Consider the following 16,277-nt stretch of genomic DNA (forward strand, 5'->3'; position numbering starts at 1 on the left):
TCAACTGTGAAGAGTGAGGGTTTCCGCCCCCAGGCACCTCGGTACCCAGGCCAATCAAATAACCACACGAACTCAGAAAAGCACAAATGGTGGCCAACGCCACGAAGACAGTGAGATCCCAAAGAGGTTTTGCTGGGAGGTGAGCTATGTGCAGAGGTCTAGAGGATGCCGGGGAGATGGCCAAGCAAAGGGACTGCGGTGGCTGAAGAGATCGTCCCAGACAGAGGGGCAGGCCCGTGCGACAGTCAGAAGCAGAGGGGAGCAGAGCCGCGGATCGGAAACAGAGGAGGGCAGCTGGGTCCCAGAGAGAGCAGTGTGGCTGGAGAGCGGCTGACGATCAGACCGCTCAGGCCCGAGGGCCTTGGGGGGTCTCAGGCCTCGACCCTGCCGACGCACAGAGAGACAGCGAGGGAGCACGGAGCTTGGAGGGGGCTGCCAACGGGGGCTATGTGTGCCTGCCTCCTGGGCCGGGTGAAAAGCCCGGTGCCCGTTTCCATCCCTGGCCAAGCAAAAGCACACACAAGCCGATCAGAGCCGTCTCTTCTCCCTCAGAAGGGCACACCCCATGGCAGGTTCCCCTCCGACGGCCTGCCCGGCCCTCCCTGCCGACAGAGGAGCTCCCCAGGCAGGACCGGGGGCTGGGGCTCAGGGCCGAGGCACCGTGTTTATTCCAGGCTCACAGCCCCACCTTCCACCGCAACTGGGGTGGGGGAAGCTGAAGGTGTCATTACATGCGCCGCGGAAGAACCAGGCTTCAGGTGGGGACTGGCCAGGCGGCGTCAGGACGGATCAGAGGTCGGGGAGCGGGGGGGCTTGCTGGGTGTGAGCCTGGGAGCCGGAGCGCAGTGGGCCGGGGTCAGGGGCTGGTGGGAACTCTCCCGGTGGGGGGACCTCTACACGTAAATCCTCAGGCAGCACTTGGCAGACGGTGAGCCGCCGGGGAGGGGCGGCTTCTGCCACCCCCACGCTCCAGGCTGACTTTGAGTCTGCAGGACTTCTCAGAGCCTTTGACTGGGTTCTCCAGGAAGTCACTGCTATCGCAAGGGGCTGGGGCCAGGAGTTAAACCTGAAGACTTGCCGGGGGAGGAGCTGCGACCAACGGGGAGCCCCCACTGTCTCTGTAACTGGGCAAAGAAACCCTTAATGTGCAGCTGACGGTCTACCTCCCACAGTTTCCAAAGCTACACAGTCTCACGCCCACACACGACCTAACAGCCAAACAGGGATGGAGATTTGCCAAACATGGAAGTTTTAAATCTTGGTGTCCAGGGTGGGAGGGAACCGCTCCCCTGGACCCCGCTGTGAGTGAGTGACCTCAGGAGGGGTGCGTCCCTTTGGTTTCACGAGAAGAGGCAGGGCTCCTCATCTCCGTGCCCAGGGTCCCGTCGGGCACACGGTAGGGCTTCAGCAGATGGCTGCTGATCACATTCAGGGTCCTTCCCGACTCTCGAGCAAACCCATCAAGTTAAGCCTTGCCGAGTCTCACCGTCAACCCCAAGGTCTCACCCAAACGAGTACTTGTCTGTGGTGTCACCCAGAGCCATGTACGGGGCAGGGATGGGAGCTGTCACTTATTTTCGAGAGAAACTTTCTTCACAGCAGGCAGAGAAGCGAAAGGCTGGACCTGGGTCTTGGGGAAGGGTGGCCCGGAAGGGGAAGTGGTACCGCCCGTGAGCCCACGGTCCCGGCCCGAAGGGGTGAACGATGGTGTGAGAGGGGGTCTGGATTTCCACAAAGCGAGTGACTGCGCTTTCCCGTGACATGCACACACGTACGTGTGTGCGCGCACACGGGTCGTATCCAAGGCTACTGTGGGTTTCTGTTTTAGCGACCGCCATCAAAATCGAGGGAACCATCTGCAGAATTGGCGGAACCTCAGTTCCCATACGTATACTTAGGGCCTAAACCAGAATGTTTTTCCACCAAGGTCAACAATGTTCTCATGTCTTGAAACAAAACAAAACACATTTATTTTATTTCATTTTCAAATCCAACCACTTGAGTCCGTGACTAACGTTCTGCAGCAGACCGTTTAATGACTGGAACTATCTGATCCTTTCCTGGAGAAAGGTCCCTCTCAAAGCCACACTGGGACTTTTGATTAAAATTCCTTCTGGCCCCAGCTCGCTGGAGAGAACCACCATCGTCAGCTCTGCCTGCACTACCGGTGTGCAAGAACAAAAAGAAAGGGCCCCGGGGGCCTGAGGACCCAAGGGAGTGGTGCCTTGTGTGTGTGGGGGTGGGGGGGTGGGTGGGTGGAGGTCTGACATTTGAGCTTTTTAGGGCAAAAGGAGAGTTGTGGGGAGAAGTGAGCCTGGGTTGCCTGGGAGACCACCAACCATGGGAAGAGCCCCAGCAGCAGGAACCAGGGGACGGACAGACAAAACTGGCAGAAAAGGCAGGAAGTGGCTGGGTGCCCGGAACTGGGGGAGGCAGCATGGGGAATGTCAGTGGGCAGAAATCAGGGACATGCCGGGGATAGTGGCTGGGAGTGGGGAGACACAGAGAGAAGAGTCTTAGCCTGTACCACTAAAATAGGGCCCTCTGGGCATGCCGCAGCCCTCCGTGGGGCGGGAAGGTCAGAAGGACCTGCCAAGGATGTGGCAGGGGGCAGGGCCCAGGACCCAAGAACATCCAGGGGGCAAATGTCCTACCCTGTGCATCTGCTATTGGTTCTTGGGGGCTCCTTCACGCAGGGTGTCACGCAGAGCTCCCGCCCACCTCTCTGTCCCCATCTCCTGCCAGTTTCCGCATCCCACCTGTGGTACCTAGAATGATGGCCTCTGAAGGTGCCACGCTCTGATTCCAGAAACCTGTGAACGCGCTCCCTTATAAGAGGATTTTCGCAGATGTGATGAAATTAAGGACCTTGAGATGGGGAGGTTACACTGTGAGTATCTGGGTGGGCCCCATCTAATCAGAAAGGGTCTTTAAAAGTGGAAGAGGAGGGCAGAGTGATGTGACAGAAGAATGGTTCAACCCACCACTACTAGCTTTGGAGACGGGAGAGGGCCATGAGACAAAGAATGCAGGCGCCTCGGGTAGCTGGAAAAGGCAAGGAAATGAATGATTTCTTCCCTGAGCTCCCAGAAAGGAAAGCAGGTCTGCTGACATGTTGATTTTAGCCCAGTGAGACCCACATCAGACTTCTGACCTACAGACGCCTAAGACGATAAATGTGTGCCATGCGAAGTCACCAACTTTGCAGAAATCGGCTACAGCCACAGCAGGAAACGACTAGGCCAGCTGATGTTCCAGACGTGGGGTCCTGAGCCGGGCTATCACGGGCACTGTTGTGCCCTCACCCAGAACATCCCCTGCCTGGAACATTCTTGCCAAGCTCATCAGCCTGCTGAACACACCCTCAGAACAACTGGCTCAAAAGCTGGGGCTCCCAGAAGCAATCGCTGTCCCCATTCACCACGGCCCCCCACCCCAGTTCTCCCCTCTGTGCTCCCAAGTTTCCCCCAGAGCACCTGTATCCACCTGCTGATGGAAATCCTGCCGGGACACCAGCACCTGCCTGAAGGGAGGGCTGTGTTTTCTTCTCTGTGTCGTACCACCTACCACGGTGCCCACTCAGTAAACGGCGGGCGGACGGGTGAGTGGGTGCGTGAATGAACGGAGGAGCCCTAGCCTGGAGTCAGGCGTCCAAGTTCTGTCTGAATCTTGCGTGCGCGTCCTGGAGCCCCTGCGGCCTGGTGGCATGTCTCCAGGCGGCTCGTTCTACCTCTCTGTGCTTAGGTTTCCTCCTCTGCAAGATGGGAAAATAACAGCACCTACTTGGTGGGATGAGACGGTTAAATGAGCGAACCCATGCAGAATGCTCACGGTAGCGGCCGACCTGAGAAACGGACCGAGGAATGGTCGCTATCATCACTGCAGAGAATGCCAGGACAGGAAGGGAAGGGGCTGGGGCCGGGGGGGCCAAGGGAGACCTCTGGGAGTGGCGACGAGGCGGCACAAATCCAGCCTAGAACCTTCCCTAGACACTGTCTGGGACTTCCACCTGCAGCCTCCTGAGAGTCTGGGACTGGGGCTTCATGAGAGTGGAGGCGGCAGAGGGGAGGGGCCCAGCACAAAATAAAGCTGTAGACTTTCACCAATTCTGCTGCCCTGGAGAGTGCAACCTATCACTGGAGAGGCGGGTTCTGTCAACGACCAGTTAGAGGGTACAGGTTAACTGGAATCATTTAAATGACATGCGTGTTTCCTGGCTCTGCACGGCTCTGGAAAACCCCGAATGCACTTACAAAAATGCAAAGCAGATTATCAAACTGGAAGGCCTGGGGCCTGGGTACCGATGATGAAAGCAGTGGATGCCAAAGATAATCTGGACATGCCAAACCGAAAACCAGGAAGCTGCACGGGGCTTTTCTGCGCGACTTGGCAATGAGAGGAAAGGTCGATCTCACCTTGAACCTTCTATAAAAAATAGTGGCCCCGAGCAGACCCAGGGAGGAAGGAAGGGAAGACGACAGGATGAGAATTTGTAGCTCTTAATCATAAGCAAATGACTTACAAACACTCGGGAGACCTGGGAAAGGCAGGCTCAGCTCCAGTGACTTCTCAGCCTCCTGGTCTGACTGTCTGCTCCCGAGACATCTTTACGACTCCGCATGAAACAGAGCAGGCCGTTTCCAGGACTGGCGCTGGTTCAGGACGACCGGAGAGTCAGGGACGGGCCGGCGTTTCAGTGCCGCAGGGACACTTGGCTCCCACGGGTGGCTCCGGTGCGGCCCGCGTCCATCGTAAACGAGGCCCAGCACGGCTCGGGTTGGGGGCTGCCTGGGCACACGTGTAGCCGGAGGCCGCAGGGCCGGGCCGGGAGCTCCAGCCCGGCCCCCCGGCCCCTCCCTCTCTGGAACAAGGGGCCCCGGGTGTGAATCGCCGTTCAACGGAGGCAGAGGCACACCGCATGAGCGGTTAGCTTACACAAACCCAGCCGTGTGCATCCAGGAAGGGACGGGAGAGCGATGGAACAGCTCAAATACCGCGGTTCTGGCCGCGACCCACCGAAGGAGCACGTGCCCCGTGGGTCCACGGGGCAGACGGGACTCTGCCTCCCTCGTGGGCCCGGCTCCTCCTGCTTCTCCCCTGAGCACCCCCCACAGGGCCCGAGGGACTTCTCCCGGAGAGAGACACCCCCTCATGCAGCACAGCCGACTTCCTCTTCCTCTGCTGCTGGAGGACAGCCACGGTCTCAGCCCCGGCATCACGACCAGCTGTGTCGGACCCATGGAGAGACGTTCCTTCTCCTACATGCCACCTTCCCAAGGGGTTTGTAAGGCTGACTGGGACAGGACAAGGTTTCCGCCTTAGAAGCAGACCTCAGAACCTAGAGAGAGACGTGACCGCCGCATCAGGCCGCCAAAGCCAGTGTCCCCGCAACATCCGGTTGATTAGGGGGCTTCGCGAGAACAGAGCTCCAAGAGGGAACTGGAGCGGCAAAGTAGAGACCAAGTGTTAACTTCCAGAACATTTCTCGTTCAGGCTGGCCCGGTGGTTCTCAACACTGACTGCATGATGGAATCCTCTAGGGAGCATCTAAAAATAGAGATGTGAGGTCCTGATCCCCGGAACAAGTGAATCAGAACTTTCTGGAGTGGGGCCTGGGCATAGATAGCTTTTGAAGCTCCTAAATTGATTTTAAGGCACAACTCGGGCAGAGGATCTCCACCGTCATCCTCTTCTGGAAGAGAGAGCCCCAGGCCAGAAACCACCAGCCCTCCCACCAGCCACCCAGGGCTAGGGCTCTGCCCTGGCCTAGGGAGTCAGGGGCAAGTTTGATGCCCGCAAGCAGTTCCTCTGATGCACTTAAGGGCAGCGGAGCAAACCAATTTTCACTTCTATTTTCAGGCAGGTCAAAGCAGAAATGCCAATTTAAACTTTTGAACGTCTCAACATCATTGTTACTAATACCCTAGCAGAGCAAACACCATTCGACATTCATCTGGAAACCATCAGTCCAGACCACCGACGTTGCCCCACAACCCACTGGTCACCGGGAAGCAGGGCAATCCCCGTCACAGCCGCCTCTGAAGTCAGGGCTGGTGGCCCCCCTACGTTATGCAGGTGCTTCCTATGCCTTGACTTTGACCTCTCCTTAGGAACTTAGGTGATAACACCAATCTGAATGGAACACCTCTCCCTCCTACGAGGGAGCAGAAAGAAGGTGCTGGTCCCCTTTCCCTGCTTCCTGCACTTCCCAGTGGGGACTGGGGCGAACTGGAGGGTGAGGACCGGCTGAAAGCAGGCAGGGTTAGATAGCAGGACTGGTGCTGGGAAAGTGGCACCAGGATCCTGGGCTAGGGGAGAGGACAGGCCCAAGGCTGATGGCCCGTTCCTGCGGGGGACCTTCAATAAAGGTCACGCTGTATGTCACTGCTTCAGCCTCCCCAGAGATTTGTTTTGGGTGTTCTGTGGTTGATCAGCTAGCACAGCCAGAAGCCAATCCTCCCCACCTGAGGCCTGGGGAGTCCTGTGTTGTCCCTGGTGGCCGGGTGGGGCCGTGGGTGGGGGGAGGGGACGTGTGGTGGCAGGGAAAGCAACAGCTTCGGGGTGAGGAGCCCTGTGTGGGCAGAGCCCCAGACAGTCACATCGAGTGGGCTGGAGTGAGGGATGTCTTGAAACTCAACGTTAACCCTCAACCCCACGCACCCCACGAATTCCTGTTTCCCGTGGCGGCTCGCTGCCCCCGCCAGCCAGCCAGATGTCGTCAAGGAGGATGGCTCGAGTGAGGCGGCATCGGGGCTCATCAGCCACCCTCATGCCCGCGGTCTGGGTGGGGGGCTCTCCCGCGTCCCCGTGACAGGAGTAGTGGAGGGGCGAGAGACGGGGGCACGGGGCGGAGGTGCACCTGTAGGCCACGGGCAGGTCTCTGGAGGGGGGCGCTGGAGGGTGCCGACGGCCACTCTGAAAGGATGCCCTGGGCTCTTGTTGGTGGAGAAGGGCAGGGGAGGAAGCCGGCAAACCAGACAGAGGACAGCGTCCAGGGCCTGGACCAGGGTGCAGGCCTGGAACGTGGTGAGCAGGGGCCAGATTGTGGGTCTACCTGATGCCTGAACTGGCAGGACTGGCAGAGGGCGTGGTCGCAGGGGTGAGAAAAAGAGAGAAGACAGGATACTCCAAGGCTTCTGGCCTGAGTGACTACGCAGATGGAATTCCCATTTATTGACTGGGGAAGACTGTCAAGTCGGAGTAGCTTCTCTGCTGGCCTTTGCTGGCCAGGCCCTATCAGGTCGCACCAGACACTTGCTCAGCAGGCAGCATCCCTCCCTCCCGACGGTCCCGTGACGTACAGACAGAGAGATCCAAGGCTAGGGGGACACGCCTGGGTCACAGAGCCTGAGAACGCCAGGGCCGCCCTGGAACAGAGCCGTGTCCGAAATCCGTCCACTTCCCAATGGCCGAGCCGTGCCTCAGAAGACAGCGCTCCTTGAGCAAATCTAGGCCAGCAGGTCCCCTCTGATCCGAGGAACAAAACCGTGGCCCCATTTGCAAACACACAGGAAGGACTGGGATGTGGGGAAAAAACACTTGCATCGTGGAGCGTCTTCAGCAGAAATGACGATTTTCAAAGGCAAGGAAGGAAAAAGCTCAAAACCAGTCTCTTTTACTCAGAACGCCTCATTTCCCCAAAGCAGAGAGTGGAATTTAGAAATTCTGCTTCCTAGAGGGGGGAAAAAATTGCAAGTTCTGTCTTTTTCCGAAGAACAATCCTGGGGACTACTGACTGCACAACCGACAACAGAGGGCACCGTCATTAGGTGACCTTGTGATTTCAGCAGGACACGGCTCTCTAATGTAGCTCAATTATCATTGTAAGTTTATAAAACAGGGAAAGATTACAGGAATATACATTAAACCACATCAATGAGCGCTACTGAGAAGAAAAAAAATTAGTCCAGCAGACAGGTACCAATCAAATAATCAATACACAGGAAACGGCTACATCACCCTGCTTTAAGAGAACCAAATAATGCTGCAATTGGGTTTACTTTAAAATTTTCCACTTGAACAAAACTGACAGCTGTATTATAACCACATTTCCAGCCACTTTATAAGATACAAATTTCACTGCTCCATATTTCTACTTCATTTCTGAAAAGGGGCCAGCAACATTATTCATCAAGCACACGGAGAAGCAGCCTGATTCATAGAGAGGGGGAAATGCTGTTAATCCCATGTTTTCTGTTCCCTGAGAGAACTGGTGGGTTAATTCAAGCACGCTTTTTTCTGGGCAATCGAGTTTGGGGTCCTAGTATCAAAGAGGGGCAAGGGGGGGCGGCGGAAACGCAGTGTTTTACTTCTTAGGTAAGATGACGTAGGCTGGAGCAACTATTGACATTAACACAATGTGCATTTTTAGAAACCTCCAAGGTCAGTTTAAGATTCTTGGTATATTTCTCCTGTAGGGGGTTGGGGGTGGGAAGGGCGGTCTGCACTGGGGCCCTGGCTATTCAAACGCATGGTCAAGACGGTTCAAATGCAGGGTTCTTAACTTGCAATCCAACTGCCTCAAATTGCTCAAGACAACATTCAGAAATGCCACGTTCGTGTTAATGAATGTGCCTTAAGCGTTTACGAATAATTAAAGCCACTGCTAAGGCTCTGATCAGTTCAAACCCGCAAGCCTTCTCAGAGCGTCTCCTGTGTGCCAGGCCCAGCACGAGGCACTAGGGACAGAGAAACTTCCGTCAGGGCAGAGGCAAGGGGGCTGGTGACCCTGGGACCGTGGGGTGGGGTTGGAGCTGGGTCGAGAGTGGTCCCCAGTCCGCAGGTCAGGTGACGCCCAGGTGGGGTGCCCGCTGGGGCGCTCTGCCGCACTGCAGACCTTTCAGAGACACAGAGCAGTGGGGGTGCAGGCTGAAGAGCCACAGACCACACTCAGCTCCGGATGGGACTTTGAAGGCCACATCCACATGTGCCTCTGATTCCACATCAGTCCGCTTCAGCGTCAATGCCGAACAAGCCAGTTCTCCTGAGCTCCAGGCACCAACGCTTGCACCGACTTGCCCCCAAGGAGCCATCTGAGTCTGAATCAGGCCTCCCCTGCACGTTTCAGTTCTTTGCCAAATCAGCCAGCACCCACTTTCCTAAAAGTCATCCTTCCAAGAAACCATCGTCTAATCAACGCGCCCGTGTGACCACCTCTGCTTTTCAATGTATCCCATGGACAGAAGCAGTCATGAGGCTCTGGTATGTCAGCACTCCCACAGAGAACATTCTCAAAAGAAAAGTCGTTCCACACCCCGTGTGCTGTCCAGCTGAAGAATGCGAAGGACGGTTTTCGTATTCCTGAGGGATTCTCTCTTTGAATCTGCAGAGCAGCCCTGACGCAGTTTATCATCCCCACTTTACAAAGAGGAAGAACAGTTCAGAGAGGTTAAGTACTTGGCCCCGGGGGCGCACAGCTGGGATTCCAACTCAGCTTTTTTTCCTGAAGTCAAGGCCCCTTCCCCAAGCATGCCACTCCTCGTGAATTAAATGATTTTCAAGGGCTCCATGTCTCTCTTGCCACTTTCTTAAGCTTCTGTGTTGAAACATTTCAAAGGTCCAGAAAGGTTTAAACAATAGTACAATAAACACACACATGCCCTTCACCTAGATTCACTAACTGTTCACATAAGCTGCGTTTGCTTCCTCTCTCACTCCACCCACACACTCACATTTTTGTGAATCACTCCCGAGTTGCAAGCAGCATCCAGCTTAGCCCTCAACACTTCAGCCTGCGCCTCCTAAAAACAAAGACACTCTCCCCCGGAAGCACGATGCCGTTATCACACCTAAGAAACGTAATGTGGACCTCAATCCTAAGACCCGATCGCAGTCCATGTGCAAATTTCCCAATCTCAGTTTTCAAAAACAAGTCCTTTCAAGCTATTTGTTCCTCTCCGTCTAAGTCAGACCCAACCCAAGTGGACAGTGGGGTCTCCTCCGTTTCGAGAATTTAGAACAATAATAGAATGGACGCCCTCCCCTCTTCTTTTTTCCTTTTGGTCTCCCATGGCATTCACGATTTTGAGAAGTTCGAGTCAGCTGTCTTTTAGAATGTCCCACACTCTGGATTTGTGTTTCACACACTTTATTAATGATGTCATTTTATCAGTTCTGGCAGGATAAGGCACAGGACAATGACCAGGCCATCAACAAAGCCAGAGAACACGGAGAGTTTTCCAGAACTGACAGATGGGACCACAAGACTATCACTGGCCTTGCAAGAGAAGCAAATCAATGAGCTGACATTTTCATGGACTTACGGTCAAACCACATCACTTGCTTGGGGAGCTTCACAATCCCCTTGCTGGAAGAGAGTATCTTGGCAATGTGATGAATACGGCCAGAACTTCCAAGCGGCCTGCAAACTCTCGCCTGTCAGGGCGCTGGGATGAGCACGCAGAATGCTAGGAAATGGGGAGATGGGAAACGCCGCAGGGTCGCTCATGACGTTCACTCTCCTATTCGTCAACAAACGAAAGGATGACAGAGAGCGGGGGCCTTGGTCCAAACTCAAACACGCATGTGGAATGTGGAGCATGGCTGACACACACGGGTTTCCGTGGGCCGTGTAAGTGTCCACAGCTGCACTTGTTGTGGGGAGTGAGTGGTTTGCAGGTGGGGGGCACGGCCAGAGGAAAGGCCCTGAGGTGGGAGTGTGCCTGGCGTGTCTGAAGAGAAGCAAGAGAGCAGAGCCAGCCAGACGGCGCTAGGTAATACTCAGCCTCTCAGCCGCTGTAGAGTCAGGGTCAGAAGGAGGCCACTGTGATAAAGGTAGGACGTGACCTGGCTTTTTTTTTTTTTTTTTTTAAGTTTATTTATTTATTTTGAGAGAGAAAAAGAGCACATGAACAGGGGAAGGGCAGAGAGAGAGGGAAAGAGAGAGAATCCCAAGCAGGCTCCGTGCAGGGCAGAACCGGATGCGGGGCTCGAACCCACACACTGTGAGATCACCACCTGAGCCCAAGTCAAGAGCAGACGCCCAACTGACTGAACCACCCAGGCGCCCCTGGCTTAAAAGATGACGCTGGACGCTACATTGAGAATAAACTGCAGGGGACAAGGCAGAAGCAAATGACTGGTTACGAGGCCACTAGAACAATGCAGGTGACAGATGGCAGGGCACTCGCGGCGGTGGAGCTGAGAGAGGCGGGCAGATCTGGATACAGCTGGACAGAGGGGCCGAACAGGGGTGCTGGACGACCGGAAGGCGGGTTGGAGAGAAAGAATCAAGGACGAGCCCGGGGTCTGAGCACCGGGACGGAGCTGCCCCCAACTGGGGGACGGGCAGGCTGCAGGAGGCAGGTCGGTGCGGGAGCTCGAGTCCGCTGTGGTGGCAGGCGGGAGGTGCCGAGCGGGCAGCTGGGGTCCAGCGCAGGCCCGCGGCTGGAGACAGCGCGAGCTGGTGCGAAGGATGCCCCTGCAAAGAGGCGGCCCGCTGCTGCCTGCGGGCATTTCGGCCCCAAGGGACCACACCGTTTCACATTCAAAGTGAGAGGTATCTGGGTTTGTGCAGTAAGATACCTCGATTTTAAAATGTTGGCAATGTGTTATTGGTATTGAGGTAGGTGTTATCTTCTACCCAACATGAGATGCAATAAAACAGAGCATATGATGTTGTAAGAAATAATAAAAAAATTAATAAAAATAAATAAATAAGTAAGTAAGTAAATAAATAAAATGTTGGCAACTCGCATAAAATTACACATATTCTGCCAGACACCCAACTACATCCGTGGGCCTGAGGGCCAGATGTTTGCAACCTGTCTGCACAGCTATTTCCCTGCAAAGGCGGGCACTGCTACTCTCATGTTACAAATGAGGAACCGAGGCTCAGAGAGGTGGGTCGATGTGTCTCCAGTGACACAGCGAGGAAGAGGCAGAGCTGGGATCCAGATGTCAGACCCGTCCTCTCCCGAGTCCGCAGTGCTCTGGGACCCAGGGCCTCCTCCACACCCTCAGCTCCCTTGTCAAAACAGGCAGGCAGGTCCTGGCCTAGAAACAGCCGGGAGCGCTGGGGGATGGCCCACAGCAGCCTGCCTGGCCAGGCGGGAGACGAGATCAACCAAAATGACATCACTGTTGTTAATAATTAGCTTTGAAGGCACGACGGGTCTGGGTCAGGTTCAAGAGGAACGGGCTGGATCAAACAGGATGGGCCTCCCAGCAATCAAGAGTCCCTGTACCTGGGCCCTAGAGCAGAAAGCAAGAGCGCTCAGGAACCACTTGCTGGGGCAAACCAGGCTGTGTAAGAAGCCTGTGGGCACCACCTTTCGGACAACGCTTCTGCAGGATCCGTCTCACAGGCCTGGCCTCTCTCCAGGACTCCTGGCTGGAACGCTGCCCCTCACCCCGTAAACCCACCCTCACACTGAGGCCAGAGAGGGCCTTCTGAGATACAAATGCGATCGTATCACCAGGTGAAAAACACTTCTCACTGTTCTTAGGAGAAAGCCCGAACCCCTGATCGACCTGCAAGGCCCACACACCGGGCCCCAGGCAAACGCAGTCCTCTCACCACCCTGCCCTGCCCTCCAGCCACACCGCTGCTTCTCATCTTCCTGAACTCCCCCTCAACCCCAGGGCCTTTGCTCCTGCCAGGCACCTGCATGCACACCCAGCCATCAGATGGGTGGTCGCTCCCTCAAAAACCTCTGTGATTTCCAGGCAACCCCTGGGCGCCTTAACACAGTGGCCATCTGACTTTCCTCTGTGTGCCCAGGTGGTCCGTCCTCACCTCCCCCACAAGACGGAGCTCAAAAAAGACAGAGACACTTTTGTTCTTGTAATTGGCCTGCACTTGAATTACTTAAAGAAGAGACCCCATTGGGGCACCTGAGCAGCTCAGTAGGTTAAGCGTCTGACTTCGGCTCAGGTCATGATCCTCGCTCATGGTTTGTGGGTTCAAGCCCCATGCCGGGCTCTGTGCTGACACCTCAGAGCTTGGAGCCTGCCTCGGATTCTGTGTCTCCTTCTCTTTCTGGCCCTCCCCAACTTGTACTCTGTCTTTCTTTCTGTCTCTCAAAGGTGAATAAAAAGAATAGACCCCATTAAAACATAGCACGTAGGCATAGTTCTTGGAAAGTCTGTCCTTTGTTCTGAAATGACACCCTTCCTCCTTATCTGGGATTCCTTTCTTTTATGAAATGGTAGTTCATAAATGCTTTAAAAAAAAAAAAAAAAAAGACTTCGTAAAATAAAAAGTTGGCAATCCCAACCCCAGGGGTTTGTTGGGGTTTTATCGTTTTGGCACAGTACTGGGCAGTGCAGTCCCCAGGTCTAGGAACCACAGGAAACCACTGCTCTACCCTCCACAGGCCTGTTTCCAGGCCCCCACACAGGTGTGTCCAAGCCTGGGCAAGGAGGCAGACCCAGAGTACAGAGAGCTGCTGGTGTGCAGACCCGTGTTTGGAGGGTTGGGACCCCCTCGCACAGACTGTGTGACCTAGGTTTCTAACTGCTGTGGGCACCTGTGAGCAACAGCCATCTGTGTGGTGACACGGCACAAGGAGAAATGCCACCAGGTATGCAACGGTCCCAGGAGACGCCTCGGCCAATGTTCTACTGCTCCACACGGTAACTGCGAAGTTCGTGACGGTTGTGGGGAACCTCTCCTGAGGACAGTGTCCGCCAACGCCCGACCCTCGCCCTGGGCATCACGGCCGGGCCGCCGCTCAGCACCTCTTCTGCGACCACCCAACTAGGCTTCGTCTCCTCCTCCAGGGCTGGTCCCCTGCTTACGGAGTCGCTGTCCCCCCACCCCCACCCCTTGCTGCCCACACTGTCGCCAAGCTCAGAGCCCAGAGTCCAGCTGGATCTCCAGCATCGCCACGAAATGCCGTCCGTGCTCCCATCCCCCTTTCCGCACTGCTGGTTGATCCCCGAACCCCGCCGGGCCTTCCAAATGGCTGGCTGGCGAGCGCCACCAGGCACTGCTCCAAGCACTTCACACATATTAACTCCTTTACTCCTCCCACCGACTCCCATTTCACAGATGAGGAGACTGAGGCACTAAGACACGAAATTTGCTTGTAGAAGGCCATACGCTAGCTCGTTACAAGGGCAAAGCTGGGATTTCACACCAGACACAGCCTGGTCCCCAAGCCCGTGTTCATAACCACCTCCCACGTGGCCTCTCCAGCCCCTTGGGGCTCTGTTGGGACCAAGTGACCTGGAAGTACACTTTAAGGACCGATGTCCCTGTGGAAACGCTCAGATGGGTTCCCGCTGCCTTGGGCCTGAGTTCTGGTTCATCTCAGCCCCTCTCTCCCCTGCTGGCCACACCAGCTGCCGGACATGCCACGCGCTCTCCCCTTCCGGCTTCACCTCTGCCATTCCCCTCTAACTGGCGGGCCTCGGTTTTGCCTTTTCCCACAATCTTCTGGTCCCTCCTTCACGGTGCCTGACAAGACAGGCCTCTCTGACCAGTCTAGGAGGTGTCTTCTTCTACTTATTCTCGAGCACAGAGCCCGTCCAACCGCCTCCACAGACCATCTCCGACAACCTGTGATTGTGTACTTACTTCCTTACCTGTTGGTGGCCCCCCCACCCCCACTCCAAACTGGAAGCACCACCAGAGCAGAGAGCAAGCTGGCCTCAGCTCACCATCACATCCCAGCTCCCGTCGCTGTGCCTGGCATACAGCAGGCGCCCAACACATCGTGGAATGAACGGACGGATCTGCGGACTGGGTCTAGAAGATCAGGGGACAAGATTAGGTGTGGGACGCACATGCTACGGCCACACTATGTAAACGTCAAGTGGCCACGTGGAAAAGGCTGGGAAGGAATCCAGGAGTTTCACGAGGATGCCTGGTATCTACTTAGGATATATGGACAAGGGGGGAATTTCTCCCTACCATGATTGGCCATCTTTTCTAGAAACAGGCAAGACTCCTTTTAGAAGGCCCTGGTGCCACTTATGGCAGGAAGCTGGCTTCTGGTCACAGCCTGCTGTCCTCAGGGCACTCCAGGGGCCTGTCGGTCAGAAGGCCCATCAGGGAGCACGCAGGAGTGCCCTGCCTGGTGAGCTCCCTTCACCTGGACGCAGGCAGCCAGCGCGGCCTTTCTTACCCCCAAAATGGGGCCATCATACAAGTGGTGAACTGGTTTAAACATGTCAGGATACGCTCCTCCAAATTGTTGTCAAAGCCAAAGACGCCCGCCCCGCAGAGCCCTGCAGTGTGAGCCCTATGTCACTTCTCCAGCAGCTGCACCAGGGACGACAGCCAGCTCTCCCCTCACCGAGCACCTACGATGGGCCCAGCACGGCACCGGGAGCTTCATCAACGTGATCTCATCTGATTTCCAACAGCTCCCCGGCAAGTCTTTAGAACCATTTTAGAGGCAAGGCCTCTGAGCCTCAGGAACCTAAGGCCCTGAGCGATGCCACCAGCCCGATGGCTTGTCGGAGTGGGCACGGTGCCGCCAGCCCTCCCTCTTGCCCGGGCTCCATCTGGAGCCACGGCAGGGCCGGGCAAGCTCACCATCTGCACGGGTGGCAACCAATTCAGTTAATAAGAGCAGCCTCCAGTCCTTGTCTGCTAGAGACAAGCATGTATAGATGCGATGATGCGACGTCTTCCATTTGCTTTAATACGCGGGGTGTGGGTATATAAAAAGAGAAATGGTAGGGGCAGTGAGAGTAATAACCTTTGAAGCTGGAGGCGGGGTAGGTGGTGATTCACGGGGCCATTCTCTCTAAAAGTCTGATCTGTTTTATCTAGTCAAGCCAGCCTTCCCTTCCCATCCCCCTTCCCTGCCTCCTGCCCACCTGCCCTCCCTTCCTTCACGCTGCCAGTCTGTGACCTCTGCCCCAAGCCACTCTCCTCTCCGGCAAAAACAAAAACAAAACAGGCTCAAGCACGGGCAGCTGGCTTCTTTCCGGAGGGGCAGGGGTGAAGACCTCCACGAGGCTCCTGTTCAGGAGCCAGCCTGTCAGAGCTCACCTGCCACACCCGACCCAGAGGCTCACAGCTGGTCTGGAGATATGTGATGGGGCTGTGGTTTCTTATCAACGTGTGACAAGGTCAGTAAACACAGGTTAAGTCACCTCCTCCTGCGATCTGTTGGTCGATCTGTTGGTCGGTTGGAGCTGGCATTCCTTTGTGCCGGTCCGCCCGTATCACATCACCTTCGGGAAAAGTTGACCAGCCCCCAGCATTTCTCCCCGAAGTCAGCCTCCTCAAATCACTACGCTCACAAGGAGGATGCCCAGTTTCCAATCGCTTGGCAAATATGAATGCCTTCATCTAGGTTATGATGTTGCCCACATTTTAT

At 55.7% G+C, this 16,277-nt stretch overlaps 1 protein-coding gene across 16 annotated transcripts in view; it reads right to left on the minus strand.

Annotated features, from left to right (window-relative positions):
* The window catches only part of CLEC16A (C-type lectin domain containing 16A), a 203,662-nt gene that overhangs the window by 84,175 nt on the left and 103,210 nt on the right, over positions 1 to 16,277 (minus strand). The window lies entirely within an intron of this gene.

The sequence above is a fragment of the Leopardus geoffroyi genome, chromosome E3 (assembly GCF_018350155.1).
Source record: "Leopardus geoffroyi isolate Oge1 chromosome E3, O.geoffroyi_Oge1_pat1.0, whole genome shotgun sequence".
In the NCBI taxonomy this organism is placed as follows: domain Eukaryota; kingdom Metazoa; phylum Chordata; class Mammalia; order Carnivora; family Felidae; genus Leopardus; species Leopardus geoffroyi.